This window comes from Eptatretus burgeri, chromosome 10, assembly GCF_056783735.1.
Source record: "Eptatretus burgeri isolate ZD-2024b chromosome 10, Ebu_testis_v1, whole genome shotgun sequence".
Lineage (NCBI taxonomy): Eukaryota > Metazoa > Chordata > Myxini > Myxiniformes > Myxinidae > Eptatretus > Eptatretus burgeri.
In genome coordinates, this window is record NC_140970.1 from 76,308,205 (window position 1) to 76,320,529 (window position 12,325).

The 12,325-nt window shown below is 45.8% G+C and overlaps 1 protein-coding gene and 1 pseudogene across 1 annotated transcript in view; one reads left to right on the forward strand and one right to left on the reverse strand.

Annotated features, from left to right (window-relative positions):
* Positions 1-12,325, reverse strand: part of LOC147018903 (uncharacterized) — a 202,290-nt gene that overhangs the window by 29,870 nt on the left and 160,095 nt on the right. The gene's annotated exons all lie outside the window — the stretch shown is intronic.
* On the forward strand, positions 2,669-4,863 carry LOC147018904 (uncharacterized; annotated as a pseudogene).

Sequence of the window (12,325 nt, forward strand, 5' to 3'; positions counted from 1 at the left end):
TCCAACCAGGCCATGTTAGAAAAAAATCATTAAAAAAATGAATAAAAACAATGAACAAATGAATCAACTAAATGGTAAAATGGATGAGACTAAAACGAAAATGAGGGGAGATATGAATAAAAAATAGTGAAAGAATAGAGGAGCGAATGGATAAAATTGGTGAACGAATGGATAAAAATAATGAACAAATGGTAAATAGAATGGATGAGATGAAAAGTGATTTTGGGTGAAGTTGAAAGGAATAAATAATTAACGAGGGGAGTGAATGGATGGATTGGAGAGGAGAATGAAGGGACAGATGGTGAAAATGAATGGCCTGGAGGAGCATTGTGCTGGTGTGGATGTCACTCTGTGCTAGGAAGAGACTGTCCACTTGATGAAGAAAATAGAGGGAGGGAGGTTAGGCTCCGTGATGTGTGAGATGACCTCTGTGGTTTGTGGTACAGCACTCATGGGTGCGCTGTTAGACCCAGCAAGGGTTCTTCTGGCATCCTGGCAACCATCAAGACGTGATGTGGTGCCAGCTCCGAGATATGTGCAGGCGGCCGTACCTGAGCAGGCGAGCCAGGTGTCCGAGCCTGTGATGTGTGCGGCGATGGCCAGACATGCTCGAGTTGGGAGCGAGGCCAGACCGCTGGTGTGTGGGTCCAAGCTCGCACTGGTGAGCGAGGCTACGTCCATCGTCGGATGTGAACTGGTGTTTGCGGAGGTCTTGTTGGTTCCCACGGTGTTTGGGGCTCTCTGTTGGGATGGACGTGCGGTGCACGGGGTTGTCACTGGGAGGTTCGACAGGAAGTGGATGCGTGAGTCTTGATGTTCAAACATGTCCATTACGCCATGATGGAGTCGCACAGAATTCCAAACTGTCCTTGTCCAAACATTACATAACCACATTTTATAACCATAAGGAAATGTAAAAAATGGCTCAACCATTTAAATGTAAAAACGTATCCCACATCTTAAAATTTATTCCTTTGAAAATGCAAAAGCAAAAAAAATTTAAAAGGCTAAATCCCAGACATTTTTAGATGTAAAAAAAAAACAGGCCAGACGCAGATTTAAGAACGGAAAGGGAGGAAATGAACAAGAAAGACCGGAAGTATGGTAACCCTATAATATATATATATATATATATATATATATATATATATATATATATATATATATATATATATATATATATATATATATATATATATATATATATATATACGCATACATGCATGTACATATACAGATATAAATATATTCTCGAAGGGGTACCCGGCGTTGCGGGGAAGCGCTAGGTGTCTCCTCCCACCCCTTCCTCCCTGCCTGCCTCCAGATTCCCACACAACCATTTCCCCTCCCTCCTCCCACCTCCACACATTCCCCTCCCACCTCCACCTTTTTCCCTCCCTCTTCCCACCTTCATCCTCTCCCCCCTCCTCCAACAAAGGAATTTTTGCAGGGTTTTAACCACGTTTTGGAAAAATATATAGTTAAAATAAAACCCACTTTCGTTTCCTACCACCCTCTAACTTTCCACGTGTCATCTTGAAATCTGCCCCCTGATGAACAAATTCATCGATATGGCTGAAAGAAATCATCGTAATACATGTTTATCCTCGTCACCATGTAATGAATCTGGGGTGTGGTCATTCACCAAGTTTATTGTCCAGCGATTTCCAAGTGGCTTAAGCACTCAAGCAAGCACTCCATTTGAAATGGTTGATAAGGAACAGCTCGCTTGGCAAGGAACAGCTCGCTTCGTGGAGGCATATTTGTCATGAAAAAAAGGATTCATGTATTTTTTTTTGTTAAAAGCAAAAATTCACTTGATTTTGTTAGATGATACTATAAACATGAAAAAAAAATTAGGGTGGCATTTTTTCTGAGCATTCTAACGGCCTGAAATCCAAGATGGCCACCACCGTAGCAAAACGTACTAAATTTGACACTAAAATTAACTTAATGTGGTTAAAAAAAAATTTTCAGCATGAACTGCTTGGAACCACTCTCAACAAGACCCGAACCATTTTTGTTTTGCTATCACCGCAAAAGCTTCCGGGAAAACTGTCTCGCTGTATAATAGGATAATGCATAAAGGATTTTCCGGGAAAGGCTTGGATGTGGTGGAGCTTAATTAATTAATCGTTACATCATGCCATAATCACTGTGAATGAGTTTGGCTTGGAACTTGTATATAGAGGTGACTATAATAACAATAACTTTCACTTGACAACTAATCTTTTTATTTTGCACAATTTGAGACAGAGGCTGCCTTTTTATTTCAACATGGCGGCCGGAAAATTGACCTTCGAATCCAGTCATCGGCAGCAGTTTGTTCACTTTATGTTAAGGTTCCACTTGTCCATTTTATGGTGTACTAACATATTATTTTCTTCTTTTGCAGGCTGCACATACCCACAGCAACCATAACCCATGATAACATAGCTTAGAATCCTTGGATTAACCAAAATGGCAGAGTCTTCATCTAACAAGAAGTCAAAAACGGTGGATTTTGAACTATGCTTTATTTGCCAGTTGAGCAGCAAGCAAACAGATTATACAAATTATGTGCTTTGTCCTTCTTTGCCTTCAGTAGAGAAAGTAATTACAACTGATGTTCGATGTTCATATGGGGAAACAGAATTCTCTGCATTAAAGAATCACATAAAACGTTTGTCTGCCTATGAACTGTTACAGAATGATGTTTCATACCACAAGACATGTTATAAGGATCTCACAAATAAAACATGCATTGAACGAGCCAAGACCAGATATGAGAAAGGACAAGCGACAGGCAGCATCAGTGATGTAAAACAGAAGACAATAGGATGACCGCCAAAATCTGATGCTGCATCTACAAGTGGTTCCACATCACAGCGATCTACCAGGCTTTCGACAAGGAGATGCGTGTCATTTGTCAGGAAGACAAAGCAGACAAATTGCACGACGTCTCAACTGAAAACATGGGAGCTCAGCTCAAAGCCATTGGTCAACAAACAGACAGAAAACTTTTGAAAGTCGGACTGAGCAATGTTGTAGGCTCACCTGATCTTCTTAGAGCAGTTGCTGAGGACATGAAGTATCACCTTCTGTGCTTAGGCCATGCAAAACGAGACATAGAAAAAGCTAACAGACCTCCAAAACAGCATGTTCATTTTGCACAGTTAGTGTCTGACCTGGAGATGCTCGACATGGTGGAAACTGAAATGAATGACACATCTAACAGTTCAGATTTGAATATGAATGACATTGAACAATCATGTTTGTTTGCTAGAAGCCAATGGGTTCCCTTTACCCGACAATCCGTGATACAAACCAGACTTAAAGCAACTGATTTTGGACAATATCGCTGATGTGCACTTCACCAGGCCTCCAGACAAAACCAAACCTGAGCAAGTACTTTCTATAAAAGCCAAGGAAACCCTGTTAGCTGGTGCGTTGGCCACCAATACAAAAGACCTAAGAGAAGATGCGAAAGTCCTTCTGAAAGCAGCTAAAATACTGAGAAGAGACATTGCAAGCGCATCCCCGTAGAAATTGGAAGGAACATTTGATAATTATGAACCACCTGCTTTGCTTCAACTCTTCTGCAAGCATGCTATCCAAGGTTTACATCAGGTTAAAACAATCAGCAGGGCCGAATCTATGAACCAAAGTGCATCTGTGCTGGCACAACATTTCGTATGTGCATACAAGTCTGATCGGCAGGTCACCTATGAAACAAAACTTGAAGTCACTTTCAAACACCACACTGAGACTCACCTTACCGTCAGCTTAGCTCTGGATGTGCACAAAAACACCAGGTCCAAGGCCCTTGTGGAGACATTAGGCAAACTAGACCTCACCGTCCCGTACAACAAGGTAATGGAAATAGAGACTGCAGTCGCAAATGTTGTTCTTGAAAGGATGAAATCCAAGGGAGGAATTTATCGGCCACCTTGGTTGGTTACCGACATGTTTGTTTGGTTTGCACTGGACAACATAGATTTTCTCGAATCCACGCCTTGTGGCATGAACACACTCCATGGCACTGCCACCGCTGTATATCACACTGCATCTGACAAATCTCCAGCAACACCACTTGATATCGATCGGTCATCAAGGTCTCAAACATTAGAGGAGGCTGTTCCATGTGAAATATTATCATGTGACAAACCAATACCAACAAACAAAAAGTGTGTTTGCACACTGAATTCCTGCAAGTCCAGCTCACAGTCAAACAAAGAGAAGGATATGGCATGGATTATTGGCTTTTTGGACTTCAAAGAAAGTGAAGTAGAAGTAAAATCAAGCTCTACTTCTCCATGAACATGGGGTGCCTTCAACTCCCTGTTGTCTCCATGTGGTTCCATTACAAACATTGCCCTTGTACCACCACTAATACGATTGCCACCAACACATTATGACACCCTGTTCACAGGTCTGATGACAGCGCGTGCTGTCGCCACACATGCCATGGGACCAGAATCTATAACAGTCGTGACTCTTGATCTTCAGCTATACGACATGGCCATGAAGTTGTGGATGGAGCGTGAGGACATCAAGAAGCAGTTCTTGTTTCGACCTGGCGAGCTGCACATCGTCTTCTGGGCACTGGCTGCCTTGGGTAAATATGTGGAAGGGAGTAGTATTGACCAAGCATGGGTCGAAGCGAGACTTTACTCACCTACAACCATAACACAAATACTCAACGGAAAACACATGTATCGAGCACTGGAAGTTACCTGGCTTGCTTTGTACAGTTTGTACTTCCGAAAGTTCCTGCAACTCCAGCCTGATGAAGAAGCTTTCTTGAAGGAAACATCCACTCTTTTGGGAGAAGCCTATCAGCAAGACATCAAAACAGACTCAGGAAGCAGACACAAACTTTAATGACGCTTTAATGTAGTCAGGTATGCGTGTAAAGTATGATGTCAAGAATAACTGCTCAGGTAGCACATTACATGGAATGGCTGAGATGGAGGTATAAACATAAAGTAGGTTTTAACTTTTAACCTCAGCAGCATACAGACGATCGCATTTTCCTTTGTACTCGCAGCTCTTTCTAAAGGAATTGGTTATTTTATATGATTTGGGTGTTCTTTGGAAAGGTTATGTGCTTTCTCTTTGTAAGTTTCAAAGCAAAATCAATTTGATAACACCCGATTTCTGAGCCGCTTGCCATATTAACCTGTTCCCAAATTACAAAGCCAATTTTTTCCTGTCCGGCACATGCCGATTATAAGCTGTTTATTAAGAATAATGTTTGTGCACATCTTGAAATATCTATAATGCAACGTTGTTTTTTTTATAGTTTGTTGATTGAAATTCTCCTGAAACAAGGGTGAAATTTACTCAAGGTTTTGGGGTTGTATGCATTACATACTGTCGTCGGTAATCACACTGACTCCAATCAGCCGATGCCGATTACTGAAAAATTGCCAATAATGGCCAAGGATGAATTTACTGTGTGCGTGTGTTGTTTATAAAGCAAATCATATTCTTTCTGCTAACTCCCCCCCCCCACCCCCACCCACCTCTCTCTCTCTCTCTCTCTCTCTCTCTCTCTCTCTCTCTCTCTCTCTCTCTCTCTCTCTCTCTCTCTCTCTCTCTCTCTCTCCCAGATGTGTCCAGATGGTGGCTATCTCCAGACATGTCCTGATGGTGGTTATGTCTGGATGGACCTTCCCCTTATGCTGCCTTCCCTTCCCCACCTATCAAGCTGTCTTCCCTTCCCCCACTGCTCTTTGCTTTCCCTCACTCCACTCTTTCCAGATTTGATATGTGACTTGCTACAGGTACCATGTAAACCTGTACTAACCTGTTTCATGGTCGGGTTGTCAGCGACTAAACCATCTCACTCATCAGATTTCCTGGTGAGGAGGGTGTATGGATATGGACACCCAGCAGGATTCAAAACAAAACCTGTCAAAGGGCATAGGAGCTCCTTGTGAACCCATAGCCATAGATACCTCGAGCCCAACTGTGTCTGTGGACATCCTCTTGCAATTGGGTTACTATTTTTAGGATGTTGGTTGGTGGCAGGATTTACACTCCGGCCACTGGAAAACACTTCATTCCGCAAAACCCACGAACGCAAAGAAAACTGAAAATCCACTCTGTGGGAGTACCTCCTGTGCTGCTGCCCTTCGCAGGGCAGCTCACCAGGTAACGGGATTGGGGCAAAGCCTTCGGGACACCATTCTTTGATGATAGGAGGAAATGGACGGGGTAAATTTTCTGGGTGAGATTGCGAACACCGGTGAACGAGCGTATTCTGAGACAAAGAATTCGTCAATCCTTGGGTGTCATTTCCCTCGTCTCTGTATATGCTCCAACTGAGGTGAGTGATCTCACCATGAAGGATTCATTCTATGCAGCACTTGTGTCTGTGGTTCACCAGTGCCTCAGGCAAGATACGCTTCTAGTCTTGGGGGAGTTCAATGCATTTAATGGAACTGATGGGGATGGTTATGAGACATCTGTTTGTCCTGATGGGTGTGGAACTGTGAACCAGAATAGCACTAAGTTGCTTGAATTTGCAAAAAGTCATGAACTTAAGGTGGTTCCGAAGGTTCTTAACTTAAAAAGTTAAGAACTTAAGGTGTGGCCTATGCTGGTTCATGGTTTCAGCATGCTCAGACTCATCACTGGACCACGTTTTCAAACGCTGGTGATGTTGCAAAGGAGATTGCCCATGTGCTCATTGATGGTCACTGGAGGATGATCCCAAACTGCAGAGTCGATGGGAGTGATCAGTTCTTCACGACCGACCACAGGCGTGTTGTAGAAACTCTGAAGTTGCAGCTTAAATCCGAGAGAATGGTACCATCCCATCCAAGGCTCAATGTTTGCAAGCTCAAGGATGAGAGGGTAGCTGAGGAATTTGTGAAGAGTCTGAGTGGGGATTTTGGGGTTCTGGGTGATTTGGGGAATCCTGAAGAGTTGTGGAATGCCTTCAAGACTACTATCCTTAATGTTCGCAGTCGATGTCTTAGAACTCACCAGAGGGCGAGGAAGAATTTTGTCTCTCAAGAGACACTGGATACCATTGGCCAAAGTCTCAGAGCCAGGTTTAATGGCAGAGCTGAGCTGTTCAGGCAGTTGAGAAGTAAAACTCTACGTGTGCTGAGGGTGAGCAAGGAGGTCTATGTGTGAGGAATCAGAGAGGGGTTAGAGCATCACCTGTGGTCAAATGATTTTCATCCTGCTTGCAGCGGAATTCTTGCATTGCATTCCTCCAAGCTCGTCCCTCAGTGCAATGTAGTTACAGTGGAGGGTGGTGGGCTCTTAATAGAGGAGTGCAAAGTGAAGGCGCGCTGGACCGGTTACTTTGAGTGGCTGTACCAGGCTGACCCACCAGCTGTAGAGTTGGATGTCAGGGGTGTTATTATTCCTATTGCTGAACCTCCTTTTAATTGTGATCTTCCCTTGTTTGTGGAATCACAGGCTGCGGTGAACCAGATGAAATGGAGTAAAGCCCATGGGATCTGTGGCATCTATGCTGAACTTCTCAAGGCTGGTGGAAATGCTGTACTCATGTCATTGCATGCAGTTCTGTGCTCTACCTGGCACACAGGTGTCATCCCAATTGACTGGAAGAGAGGCCTTGTTGTCCCTCTCTGGAAAGGTAAGGGTGATCCCCAAGACTGCAATAACTACTGAGGGTTGATGCAGCTCTCAGTGCTGGGCAAGGTCTTTGCTCTGATCATTTTGATCTGCTTGAACACCGGCATCCAGAGCAGTCAGGCTTTACACCAAAGAGGTCAACGATAAACTTTATCCTTGTTATTTGTGTTCTCACTCAATGCAGACAAGAGTTTTGGCATGGGCTGCTTGTGGCCAATGTTGATCTCTGCAAAGTGTTTGATTCATTGAATGGGGCTGCCCTCTGCAGAATTCTCGGTCTTCGTGTGGTGCCACCAAAACTGATCAAATTGATATCTGAACTACATTTTGGCACTGAGAATGTTGTCAGATGTGGTGGTTCCATCCCTGACTTATTTTCAGTTGCTACTGGAGTTTGTCAGGGGTGTTTACTGGCCCCCACACTTTTCAGCACTTGTATGGACTGGATTCTGGGGAGGATGTCGGTGAGACAAGCTGTGGTGCATCATTTGGGAATGTCAAGATCTCTGACTTTGATTTTGCAGATGATGCAGTCATCCATGCGGATAATATGGATATCCCTTTGGGGGCCCACAAGGTGCTGAATGAGGAGTTGGAGCCACTGTGATTATGGATTTCCTGGCTCAAAATTAAGATCCAGGCTTTCAATGACATACTGGATGCTGCTATCTTGTCTGTACCTGTTTTGTGGTGAGGATATCACGGTCACAGTGAGATTCACTTACCTTGATAGTGCTATTCATGTCTCGACAGGCTGTGAGCCAGAGGTCAATATACGTCTGGGTTGGACCTCGGGAGTCATGGATTCACTGGATCATGGGGTGCGGTGCTGTAGTTACCGATGCAGGAGTACGAAATTTCAAGTTTTCAGGTCCTTAGTGCTTCTAGTCTTGCCCTACGGATGTGAAACTTTGAATCTGATGAGGGATCTGAGATGGAGACTTAACTCCTTCGGTACCAGGCTATCGCTTGTCGGACTTTGTGTCCAATGAGCGGTTGCTGAGAGAAAATCAGATGAGATTTGTTACCAACATCGTCCATCACCATTTGTTGTGGCTGTATGGGCATGTGGCTCGTTTAATGTTGGTTGTTAACATAAATACATTCGTTAATCTCCCCCCCCCCCACCGCCTCGGTAATCTCCCTCACCCCCCACCTCCCCCGTTAATCCACCCAACATAAAAACTGTTATAAACCAATTTCTGACCAGCAAATAAATCGATTTACCAACAGGGTTCACGCGATGAATGCCAAATGAGAAGCTGCGATACTGCAGTTAGATTTCAGAGGAAAACTACACTATTCCTGTTCATCAACATCTAAGAATACCTATGAAGTGTCTTTCCACAACCCTCCCATAACTGATTGGAGCAGTTTATTGCCGCAGAAAATGGCATTTTAACATAAATTTGGCGTTTTCAATCTGGGACGTGTTCAAACCAAACTGAATCCATGATGCAAGCCAGCCAAGTATAGTGAACCAAGGTGGTGCTAGTCATGTGATCTTGAGCTCACAGGTCAGGTCAGGTATAGGAGCATGTGCCAGAACAGCGCGTTGCTGCGTCCGCTTTCCACCGGTACTCCAGGGGCTTCCGTCTGGCCATCCCCCAGGCAAATGCCAGGCCCATCCCCATCCCCTTGAGATGCCGGTCAACCTGCTGCAACCAGGAGGCACGTGGTCAGCCCATTGGCCTCCTCCACGCACGAGACTCCCCCGCTGAGAGAATCTGGTGAGCAGGATCTGCGTCAGGAAAACGAGCCACATGTCCATACAGCCACAACTGACGCTCACGGACTATGCAGGTAACAAATCTCATCCGAGTCTCTCTCAGCAACGCTTGTTGGACACAAAATCCGACCAGCGACAGCCAAGGATTCTCCGAAGAGACCTGCTACCAAAGGAATGAAGTCTCTGTCTCAGATCCTTGGTCAGAGTCCAAGTGTCACATCCATAGAGCAAGAATGGAAGCACCAAGGACCTGAAGATTCGGACTTTCGTCCTCCCGCACACGTACCGGCAGCGCCACACCCCATGATCCAGTGAATGCATGACTCCCCAGGCCCGACCCAGACGTCTATTTACCTCTGACTCGCAGCCAGCAGAGACATGAATATCACTGCCAAGGTAAGTGAATCTCTCCATGACCTGAACATCCTCACCACAAACAGACACCGACAGGACAGCAGCATCCATAATGTCATTGGAAGCCTGGATCTTACTTTTGACCCAAGAAACCCGTAATCCAGGCGGCTCCGAATCCTCATTCAGCACGGGCCCCCAAAAGGAAATCAAAGAAGACTGCATTATCTGTGAAATCAAGGTCCGAGATATCTGAACATTCTCAAAAGGTGCACCACAGCTTAATCTTTCTCACATCCTCCCTGGAATCCAGTCCATACAAGTGCTGAAAAGTGTGGGGGCCAGTACACACCCTGAGGAACTCCAGTAACAACTGGAAATAAGTCAGAGATGGTACCACCACATCTCACAGCACTCTCAGTACCAGAGTGTTCAGACATCAGATCGATCAGCTTTGGTGGCACCCCACGAAGACCAAGAATCCTCAAGATGACATCCCGATTCACTGAATCGAACACTTTACAGAGATTAACATAGGCTGCAAGCAGCCCCTGCCGAAACTCTCGGCTGCGTTGGGTGAGGACCCGAAGAGCAAAGATACGGTCAATCGTTGACCTCTTTGGTGTAAAGCCTGACTGCTCTGGACGTTGGTGCTCAAGCAGATGGTGGCAAACCCTATCAATAATTATCCGAGCAAAGACCTTGAGGCACTGAGAGTAGTGTCACCCCCCGGTAGTTGTTGCAGTCTTGGCGATCACCCTTCCCTTTCCAGAGAGGGATAACAAGGCCCCTCTTCCAATCACTTGGGATGAAGCCTGTGTTCCAGGCAGAGCACAAAACTGCATGCAACGACACGAGTGCAGCATTTCCACCAGCCTTGAGAAGTTCAGCATGGAAACCACAGATCCCTGGAGCTTTACCCCCATTTCAACCAGTTCACCACAGCCCGTGTTTCCACAAGCGAAGGTGGACCACAGGTGATTGGAGAGTCAGCAACAGGGATTGTAACACCCTTGACGTCTAACTCGACAGCGGGTGGATCAGCCTGGTACAACCGCTCAAAGTAACCGGCCCAGCGGGCCTTCACTTCAGACTCCTCTGTCAAGAGCCTACCACTCTCTGCTCTAACTGCAGTGCTCCGAGGAATGGGCTTGGATGAACGCAATGTGCGAATTCCTCTGTAAGCGGGACGAGAATCACCTGTCCACAGGTGATGCTCTACCCCCTCACAGATTCCTCGCACATTGGCCTCCTTGTTCACCCTTAGTGCACATACAGTTTTACGCCTCAGCTCCCTGAACAGCTCAGTGCTGCCATTCAACCTGGCCCTGTGACTCTGGTCATGGGTAGCAAGTGTCCCTTGAGAGACAAAATTCTTCTTTGCCCTCTGATGAGTTCCAAGACATCCACTGGCAACATCAAGGTCAGTGGAATTGAAGGCACTCCACTACTCTTCAGGACCTCCCAAAGCACCCAGACCCCCCAAATCTCCACTCAGCTTGTTCGCAATCTCCTCAGCTACCCTCTCATCATTGAGCTTGCCAAAATCTAGCCTATGCTGGGATGGTACCATTCTCCTAGATTTAAGGTGCATCTCAAGAGTTGCTACAACAAACCTGTGGTCAGTATTGAGGAACTGAGCACTCCAGTAGACCCTGCAGTTCTGGATCATCCTCCAGCGACCATCAACGATCACATGGTCAATCTCCTTTGCTAAACCACCAGCGTTGGAATACCAATTCCAGCGATGAGCTTGTGGGCGCTGAAATCATGAACCGGCCACGCTAAGTCCATGACTTCTTGCAAAGTCAAGGAACTGAGTGCTATTCAAGTTCACAGTTCCAGACCCATAGGAACCAACACACACCTCATAACCATCCCTATCAGTTCCAGTCGATGGATTGAAATCCTCCAAGATTAGAAGTGTGTCTCGTCTGGGGCACTGATCAACCACAGACTCGAGCATGGCGTAGAATCTGTCCTTCACGGTGAGATCACTCGCCTCAGTCAGAGCATAAACAGAGACCAGGGAAATGACACCGAAGGAGTGACGAATCCTTTGTCTCATAATATGTTCGTTGACCGGTGTTACCTCAATTATCATTGGAGTCAGCTTATTGCACACAGCTACAGCAACTCCTTGGGCATTGTAACCATCGGAGCGACCAGACCAATAGTAGGTGCAACCACTCGCCATGATCTCGCCGCAATCTGGTCTCCGAACCTCAGAGAGAGCTGCAATACCGATGTCCAAACGCTTGAGCTCAGATGATAACAGAGACAGGTGATCATCCTCTCTTAGGGATAGGACATTACAGGCACCCGCCTGAAGGGACCACCTGAGGTTAATCCAAGGAGACCACCGTCTAGTGGACGAAACCTCAGCACCACTCCAACACACCTTGCCGCAATCTGACCCGGGAATGTTACCCCGTGGTTTCCCTCCTATCATCAAAGATTGGGGGTCCCGAATGCTTTTCCTCAATCCCGTCATCCAGTGAGCTGCCCTGCGAAGGGAAGCTGCACATGAGGTACTCCCACAGAGTGGGTTTTCAGATTCATTTACGGTTTTGGGTTTTGCAGAATGAAGGGTTTTACGGTGGCCGGAGTGCAAATCCTGCCACCAACCTCCTAATAAGAAGTAAC